The following is a 9641-nucleotide window of genomic DNA, read 5'->3' as shown; positions in this document are numbered from 1 at the left end:
CTCATCTGGCAGAGAAGCGGCTGTGCTGGATGCCCACAGTGCCCGCCCAAGGGCCACCACCTCAAGGATGGGCACCTAGGGAGCTGGGCCTTCCTGATAGGCACTTCGGGGAGGTCAGTCTGGGAGCGTTGGCAGCAATGGCAGAGGCCCCAAGAACCTGCCACGGGAATGGAAAGAAACAGCGTGCTCTTTTCGAAACAGGCATGTTGAATTCCGCAGAAGGGGAAAACTGTTGTGTTTCCCCCTTTTCTTCCGAGCCTGCCTTCGCATTTCCAACTTTATTAATTTTTGTGACACTGTGGAGGGGAGACGGCCTTCCCCTACTGCTCCGTGGGGATGAATGTTGCTGAGCTGAGCACAGTTGCAACACTTTCCTGTAAAACGGACTAAAACAGAAGTCGATGTGTTCCTCATATAAGAAATACATAAATCGGTTAAAAATAGTTCTTGGAGCGGATGTGATGATGTAGCGGCTGTCACAGGAAACACATGAATCAGACTCGTCCCCAGTAACAGGAAAGTAGAGGCAGTGTCCGTGGTCCTTGGGCTGCTCCTCGGGGGGCTCAGCAAGGCAGACCACTCAGGCCACACCACACACCCGGCCCAGGCAGAGGCTCCAAGCTCCCCCGAGCTGGCTGCACTTCTGCGCATGTAGTTTATTGCTGGGTGTTTGTTCTTGGTTCAGAACTTCTTTGCCAACCACAGGACCTTGCCAACCAGTGACACACACACAAGTGCTTCCTGTGTCATCCCTGCCAGGGACCCTGGTCCCTGGGGACAGAGCACAGCAGGTGGATTTTCAGGCTGGTCTTCTTGAACATGGGACAGAACCCATGTCCACCCTTGCCTTCAACCTGGTGGGGAATGGTGAGTGTCACCCCCAGAGCCTGGGCACCAACAAGGCCTCTGGTTTCTTGTGAGGAGACAGATCTATGTGTTCGCATGAATAAGCAGAAATTTCTCACCTGATCTATACAATTGCTAGAGGCCTAGGAGGTCAGCACCCCCCGGCTACAGTGACAGTAACCGCTATGGTTCTGCTGGTCAGAGGAGCAGGTACTGAGACCATTGCAGGCCTAGGAGGACTGCTGACCAAGGCCTTGGACCTCATTATGGAGAAAGGCTCTGACCCTGGAGGCCAGGTACAGTTTAGAGGGAATGGACCAGTGTGGCTGCAAGTGACTTTGGGGGCTGAAGTCCACCGAGCATTTTCACAATATGAGCCCGAGGGCCTTAGCACTAACTAGCCACAGGCTTCTCACTTACAGGGTTGGGGCTGGAGAGAGAAGAACCCAGGGAGGATAACGGCCACCCTACACCAGCTGGCAGCTGCTGTGCCTCGTGAGCCTAAGACCGTGTTGAATGTGAACTTGAGAAGAAAACTCAGCTCAAGGTTGACCGAAAGGCTCTAAGTGCTGAGGAAGTCCCCTGTGCCTTCTACCCCCGTTCCCTGGGGTGGGGGCACCTCCCTGGGGGCCTACACTGAGCTAGACCTCCTCCTCCAGCCCCAGGCTGGAGGCACGTGGCCATGGAGGTGGCTCAGGGGTTCAGGTCATCATGGGCAGTGCTCCAGACATCCGGGTCAGCTCGGCAGGAAGCTGGTGGGGGGGCTGAGCTGGCCCAGCTCTGCCTGAGTCAGGACATCTCTCTGCCCCATGGCTGGGTGGGGTCCTGGGGTGGCAGGGATGAAGGGAGAGAAGAAGGAAACTTGGCTGGGAAGGAATCATGTTTGGGAACACGCCCTTCCCCAGAAATTCTCCAAACAAACACTTGTGAGGCGTCCACTGGACATAGGGCGTGTCACGAGGCCAAGGTTGTGATTTCTCTTGAAAGAATCCACCTGGCAATGCAAGAGACACAAGAGTCTCAGGTTCGATCCCTGGGTCAGGAAGATCCCCTGGAGAAGGAAATGGCATCCCACTCCAGTGTTCTTGCCTGGAAAATTCCATGGACAGAGGAGTCTGGTGGGCTACAGTCCATGGAGTTCCAAAGGGTCAGGCATAATTGAGCACACACACATTACCATAACAAGCCCAGGTACCTGGATCCAGGCTAGAGACACTGGGTGGGAAGTGCTTCTGGGAGTGGGCACAGGGTTTGGCCAGTTGGGGTCAGTCCCCGGTCAGCCAGTGTTTGGGTGGTACTGAGACCCCCGCATCTGGGTCTGACTGCTAAACCATTCCCAGGGGGTCTCCTCCAGTCCCTCCTGCTGGGCAGTGCCAGGCAGGGCAGGTGCCAGGATCTAATCCTGACCAGCCCTCCCCAGTCCACACCTCCCATGGCCCCTCCTGGGCTCAGCAGAGAGCCAGTCCTGCCCTCACTGACCCAGCAACACAGTGTATATTTGAGTTTTGCAGAATGTCTTGCTCTTTTCAAGCCTGTGATGATGCCATGAGTGGATACAGAGCTTTAAGGGATGGAAGCAGTCAAGCATCATCAGCTTCCACCTGGATGCCTCTCGGCTCAGCCTTGAACTTCTTATCTTGCAGGCCCAGTTCCTGCCTGTCCATGCTGCCCTCTCTGGCTATGGAGTTGACCAGATGGTAAATATTGGAATAGCTGGCTTTCTTTTTAAAGTGTTTAAATGGCAAGGCACAGCATCTGAACACAGTTAGAAACTGAAAATCTTTCCCAGGCTCCCAGCTCCCCCAGAGGGGACCAGTGCACTGGTCAGAGTCAGTCTCTGTGAACCTGAATCTTGATCCTATGAGGCTGGTCCTCACAGTTCAGGACTCTGTGCAACTGCCTGAAGAGGATCTCTGAGCAACACAAACTTTAATAAGGTCAGACTCCAGTCAGGGCTTCCCTGGTGGCTCAGACAGTAAAGAATCTGTCTGCAATGCAGGAGACCTGGGTTCAATCCTTGGGTTGGGAAGATCACCTGGAGAAGGGAATGGCAACCCACTCCAGTATTCTTGCCTAGAGAATCCCATGGACAGAGGGGTCTGGCAGGCTACAGTCCAAGAGGTCAAAAAGAGTCAGACACGGCTAAGCGACTAACACACGAACTGGAACCACCAGAACCAGGTTGGGCAGCCACAGAGGCTAGAGCTGGGGGTGGTCTTGGCCTTCCCTCTAGGTAAGGTGACGACCTTACCCAGGGGCGCTGAGTGTCCACCCAGCCTGTCCTCATCCCTTTGTTTCCTTGTCATCTATTTCTCCATTGTTTCTCAATCACCGCATCCTCAACTGCCTGCCCCAGGCTGACCACTCACCGTGTGGGGGCTTATCCTGGAACCTCAGAGGCTGCTCAGTTCTGCCCCAGAGCCCATCACATAAGGCTCTGAACCTACATTACGTAGGTCTAGGAAGCTCTGGCTATTTCTGTGCCAATTTGCTAATGCACAAAAGGAAGAAAGCTCAGAATGTGGAAGGAGCCCTCCCCTAAAGGCTTCTTCCACGGAATGTATGTCTGCCACAGCTGGCCACCACCTCCTCGTCCTCCTGGACTCATGCCGCAGAGTTCATGGAACGGCCTGGCTCCAGGAAGGAAGAGCCTTCAACAGTTCCTGGGCTGCTAGTCCTGCAATCGTGCCCATTTTACAGGTGAAGAAATTTAGGCACAGAGAGGTTGGGGAACTTGCCTGATGCCACACAGTAGTGAATGAGATGTTTCAGAAGCCATTAGGGCAGGACAGGCCCAGGGAGGGCAAGCTTGGCATCCTGAAAAAGATAGGCTGCCTGCCTCCTGGCCAGGGGCTATGAGACAATGTGAGGGCGGCCCAGCCCACCTAGAGTGGCTGGGAGCATCATGTTAGGTGCTCTGGGTGGGCGAGGCTGTGATGACATTGATAAGACCCTAGCATGACCCCTCCCTGATGATCACTGCCTCCTCCCCTACTTGTGCCTCCAGAAGCTACAACTTCACTGAAAAGTCAGTTTTCCTGCTGGAGGAGATCCTCTCTTGGCAACCTGGGCAGAGGCCCTCCAAGTCGTCCTTGCCTGGAGGCAGAGGCTGCCCCACTCCTGACCCACCGGCTGGTGTGACCTGACCCTCCTCCATCCGGCTGACACACTCACTCCTTCCATCCCCTTCTTTCTGGCTGCAGACAGGGTATGGTGCCCAGAGCCTGCAGAGGTGCCCCTCAGGCACGCTGGTTTCTGTATTGAGTGGTCACAGCTCTCATAACCATGTTCTGCAAACCAAGGCAGGGCCCCTGTGCGAGGCCAGCCGGCCAGTGGGTGAGCAGGCCTTCGGGCTCTGCCACCAGCTGGGCCATTCAGCCAAAGCACATGTTCTCCCTCTAATTGGAGCTGGATTAGGGCTGGAGCACGAGAACGGCTGCTTGTCAACAAAGAGGCCTTAGACTTGGGGCAGCAGTGGGTCAAGGCGGCAGCCAGCGGTGGGGAGGTTGGAGTGGGGCGGCCGGCCCCATCCACAAGCAGCTCCCTCAGCCTAGCTCTTCCTCTGCCGTCTCAGCTCTCACGGACCCAACACGGAGCAGCAGGACTCACAGTGCTGATCCCATCCTCCTCTGCAGGGGCCCCAACCCCTTGAGGGCTGAGGCCTGTCAGAACCTACCAGGGACCCTCAAAGCCAGAGCAACCTGGGTGTGGGGGCTCCAACTGCTACCAGGGCAGGGGGATGGAATCTCTGGAGGTGAAGTCTGCAGAGCGCCCCGGGGCATCTCGTTCTGCACTGTGAACAAGAATGCAGCTGGTTCCTGCCGAGTTCTTGTGGAGCAAACGGCTTTGAATGGAAACCAGAGGGTTTGCTTCTCACCAGTACCACCACCCATCTTTCTGCAAGAGAGGGCAGGCCATTAGCACTGACTTCTGACTTCTGTTAGTCTGATGGAGATGGTATTGGTGCTGAGCATCCCTTTGGGCCCCCCTAAGTAGACTTTGGCTGGCAGTAGGGCAGAGGGTGGGCTTCCCTGTTGGCTCAGTGGTAAAGAATCCACCTGCTAATGCTAATAGACCTGTCCTGCTAATGGATATCGATGACCCGGAGACATCGATCCCTGAGTCGGGAAGGTCCCCTGGAGAAGGAAATGGCAACCCACTCTAAAATATTCTTGCCTGGGAAATCCCATGGACAGAGGAGCCTGTCAGGCTACAGTCCATGGGGTCACAAAAGAGTAGGACATGACTCAGTGACTAAACAACAACACCAAGGGCAGAGGGTGGAGTGGGGGTATGGGAGATCTTTCTAGAGGCCAGAAGGGGACAACTGAGACAACCAGGATCACAGGAGGCTTCCTAAGTCCGAGGAATGCAGAGCACCACATGAGTGGGGTAGCAGTTTTCTCATCTGTACAGAGGAGGGTGTGTACTCTGGACTCAGACACCCCTTCCTATGTTCCCTGGAGAGCAGCCTGCTCAGCGCCACCTGGTTGGGGCACATCTAAGCTGAGCTGGAACACAAGACATGTGGCCAAGAACCATTGTTGAGAATCCTCCTGGGAGGGTGCAGGCAGGGGTCTGGGCCACGAGACATGTAAGTGACAAGGGTCTGCACCAAGGGTGGGTGTTCTGGGCAAGGCCTCACACCTCACTCACACAGTGCCTGCAGGAGCTCTGGACCCTCACCTGGGATGATCAGAACAGGTGGATTGGGACTCAGCCCTGCCCTGAGAGCAGGTAAGTTTCACTGTCTGGAAAGACAGCCCCACAGCAGGTCCACAGGACACTCAGGCCTGGGGACCTGCTCGCTGCCCACGGGGACATTCAGGGCAGTCTAACTGGGCACAGATAGGGCACTCTTGGGAGCACCTCTAGACTTTCACTTTATAGGCACGCTGGTAGGACCTGTGGGCCCACTCAGGTTTCTGCTCATGGCCCCTTGTCCCCACTGAGCCTCTTTCTGTCAACAAAATGCACACACCCAGGGTCCTCTCTCCTGGCAGGATCTTTCATGTTGCACGTGTTAAAACGTCTCTACAAGCTGACCAAGGGCCTGTGACTCAGCATTCCTGCTCCCACACAGATTTGCAGGGGTGCCAACTGACATTGGAAATCCCAGGAGAGGCCAGCAGCTGGCCGGGCCCCACGGCCCCCAAATCCCAGCTCTGCCATCCTCCAGCCCTCCTCTCTCATCCTTCGACCTGCCAGGACCATTGGCGTGTTTGATGGCTGTCACTCCTCAAGTTGCTCAGCTGCTTGAGTCAGCTGCTACCAGTGCCCAACTTGTCTTAATCAGCTCCTGGGGGGCTTTGCGGGTCTCACCCGCCACACCCCATGTATCCCCAGGATAGGGTAGTAGGAGGTGAGATGTTCCCCAGGAGGTTGGGTGACGCAGCCAGGGAACAGAACCCGCCTGCTGGGCCTGCAGAGGCGGGACGTGGCCAGCCTCTGAGAGCTGTGGGTGGGTGGGGTGCCTTCTCGAGCTGAGTCACCCGCTGGCACCAGGAAGCCTGGCCACATGACCTCCAAGCTGAGGCAACTTGGACTTGCTGAATATGAGCAAAGTTACTACTGCTTCCTAGAAGCAACGGGGAGTTGATGAGTTTCACCGAGCATCTCCTTCCTAGAATGGTCACCATCCCGGGGGCGCCTCCACGGTCAGCGGGGACAGGGTCGAGTGAAGTCATTTGAAGGGTGGGGACATCTCCACCTGCAGACACTGGGTGCTCCCTTTGAGCAGAGGAAATGGTTTGGACCCATTTTGCGGATGCATTTGTGAAACAACTTGTCTAAGTATCTTAGCCCGAGGAAGAGACAAAGCTTACAGGACCCAGGAACTGCTTGCTCACTCAGATACACAGACACACACACACAGTGTGAGATACACCCAGACACTCACTCACAGGGAGCACATCCACACCTCACACCCCTGCATGCTTGTAGACACCCACCCTCCCAGCCCTGCTCACACCCTTGGCCTGATGAACAGGCTGGAGACCACGGGCCCCAGGCGGACCTGAGACTCCAGGGCTTAGAACAGAAATGGCAAGAACTTGCTGACTTTCTGCCTCGGCCCCTACAGGGCCGCCAAGTGTGCACCCTGGGTCCTGCCCCTGACCTGAGCCTCTACTCTCTCATCCATGAAACAGGCATCAAGGGCTGACCAGGTTGCTTAAGTGGAACCACCCCTGAAGCATCAAACACGGAGGGCAGAAAACACAGGGAAGAGGTGGAGGGCTTCTTAGAGCTCTGGCCTCTGCGTTGGTTCACCCAGCCCTCCCAGCACTGCAGCCTGACCGCTCACCCTGAGCGCACACTCCCCAGCCATCAGGGGAGCCTCAGCAACCACCAGGGCTGCAGCGAAGGCTACAGGGAGTAGGGTCCCACAGGGAGGAAGCCCAGCCCGCTGCCCTTCCAGCGCTCCTGCATCGCCACCTGCTGGCCACGAGGAGCCTCGGTGTGCGCCCGGCACAAGCCCTGGGCATCAGCCCGGGTTCCCAGAGCCCCCCAACAGGTTCAAGACAGTGGGTAGGGGGTGTAGGCTGGCAAGGCCAGGGACCTGGCCCCCAATTTCTAGAGTCAGGAAGGGCAGAAGCAAAGCTTTGGTGCCAGGAGCTGGGCTCCGTTCCCAGACTTCCTCTTGGAAATGGGCGAGCGCAGGAGGGCTGGACGCTGAGCCACAGTGACCGGCTAAATCTTCCAACCCTGCTCCCTGCCCCGGTCCTCTGCAGGCCCCAGAGCTGAGGTATCTTCTTGATAAAGCAGGGTTCAGGTAAGGACATAGGCTCCCATGGAATGGGTCAGCTGATTCCTGGATGCACCCAGAGCTCCAAGGACATGGCCTGATCTAGTCCAAGAGGTGATCCTTGGCAGGACACCCCAAGTCAGAGAACAGGCTGCAGAGGGTGCAAAAGAATATTTGGGGGAAACTGCTGCAAGTTTTGTGTGGCTTATGAGTGTGTACCTCGAATTCCACTCGAGATAGTGCATTGCCTTTTCACCAAGCTGCACAATCTCTCTGCCTCTGGGCTTCTGCATTCCCGCTGCCTCTGCTCAGCCGCACAGCTCCTCCACACCCAGGTGACAGCAGCCCCACCCTACCCCCACCAACACACACACACTGGGGGCATTCCTGGGCTCTTTTGTTATTCAGGAGCCTGGTGTCATTCTTCGTAAAAGCTGACTCTTAACTAAATACAACAGTGTTAACAGTTCACCTAGAAAAATATATTAAAGCTTAATTGAACCAGATCTCCAGTCTCCAGGACACTCAGCTACAACTTGGCACTTAGTAAAAGTCCATTTCAACTCATTACTTCACCTAACTAGTTTCTCAACCCAGCTCCAGAGAATGGTTTTTTGCCTTACCTGGATTGCTGTTTGGAGTTGAAAAATACCAGATTTCACACCCTGGGGAGGAGCTGGACAGGGGAGGAGAACAGGGATGAGGCCCAGGTGCTGCATCCAACCAGCAATGTCCAGAGCTGACTTCTGGAGGGAGAGCCCACCCCAGGCACAGGCAGGTCAGAGCCAGGTTGGCCAGGTGGATGCCTGTGATGGCTAGTGTGACAGCTCCAAGACACTGCATTTCAGACGTGTTAAGGAGGGGTTAACCAGACACATGCTTCAGACCATCACACTCTACCTGGGTCTCCGGGCCTCAGAAATACATCAGAGGTCAGGCAAGTGGAGACTCAGCTTTGCCTACAAGGTCCAGAAACCCAGGGGAAAACCCTTGAGGTCACATCACTGGGAAGGAGCATGTGTTGGTGACTTTCTGAGTGACACAAAGCACGTTTCCTGCATCAACCTTTAAAGTTAGGCACCTGACTCCAAATGATCCTGTCAAAGGATGCAAAACATGGTTTGCCTGTTATGAGAGTGAAAGGGAAGAACCAGGAAGAAGGGAGGGGCAGAGGGGAGACAGGCTGTGAATGCTGCCCTCCTGCAGCCCCTCTGAGAACTGGAGTCAGTGGTGCTTCCCAAGGGATCCCAGCTTCACTCCACCAGCCGCCCTGCCTGAGATGCTTCTCCTCCTGTCCAAGCAGGCCTCTTGCTCTTCCCATAGCGCCTATTCAACCGGTGCCACTTCTGGGCATCCCCCAGTGCTCCAGGATGGTGCCCAGCTTTGGGGTTCATGCCTTGGGGCTGACCCTCACCTGTCCCACCACTTCTCCGGCTACACAAGGGAATATCCACAACTGTGTACACAGCTCTCACTCCTGTCAGGCCCCCACTAGACACTCACGGCTGCCCTCTCACCACCCTTGTTAAGGACAAATTATTCACTGGACACTTGTTAGAAAGGGCAAGAGAGACTTTATTCAAGACTGGCAAATGTGGGAAGAAAATGACTCCAGCTCCCAGTATAACAGAGACAAAGAGAAGAGTTACAGCCCACGGCCAGGTGAGGATGCGGATGCAAATTACTAAGAGGAACTCAGTTAGCTTCAAGGGTGGGGGGTTCTAGGCTGGACTTGGCAGGCCCAGGATGAGGCCTGGAGGAGAAGAGGCGCCAGGGAACCAGGCCTGAGTTTGCTCTGCACTCCCCCCAACAATGTCCCTGTCCCCCCAAGTGGAGGTTGGGGTCAAGAAACAGGTTCAGTTCAGTTCAGTCCAGTTGCTAAGTCATGTCTGACTCTGAGACCCCATGAACTGCAGCACGCCAGGCCTCCCTGGCCATCACCAACTCCCGAGTTCACTCAAACTCATGTCCATCGAGTCGGTGATGCCATCCAACCATCTCATCCTCTGTCGTCCCCTTCTCCTCCTGCCCTCAATCTTTCCCAGCATCA

The sequence above is a fragment of the Moschus berezovskii genome, chromosome 20 (genome assembly GCF_049115385.1).
Source record: "Moschus berezovskii isolate FMDL1 chromosome 20, NW_MosBer_1.0, whole genome shotgun sequence".
Lineage (NCBI taxonomy): Eukaryota > Metazoa > Chordata > Mammalia > Artiodactyla > Moschidae > Moschus > Moschus berezovskii.
This window is presented reverse-complemented; position numbering follows the sequence as displayed.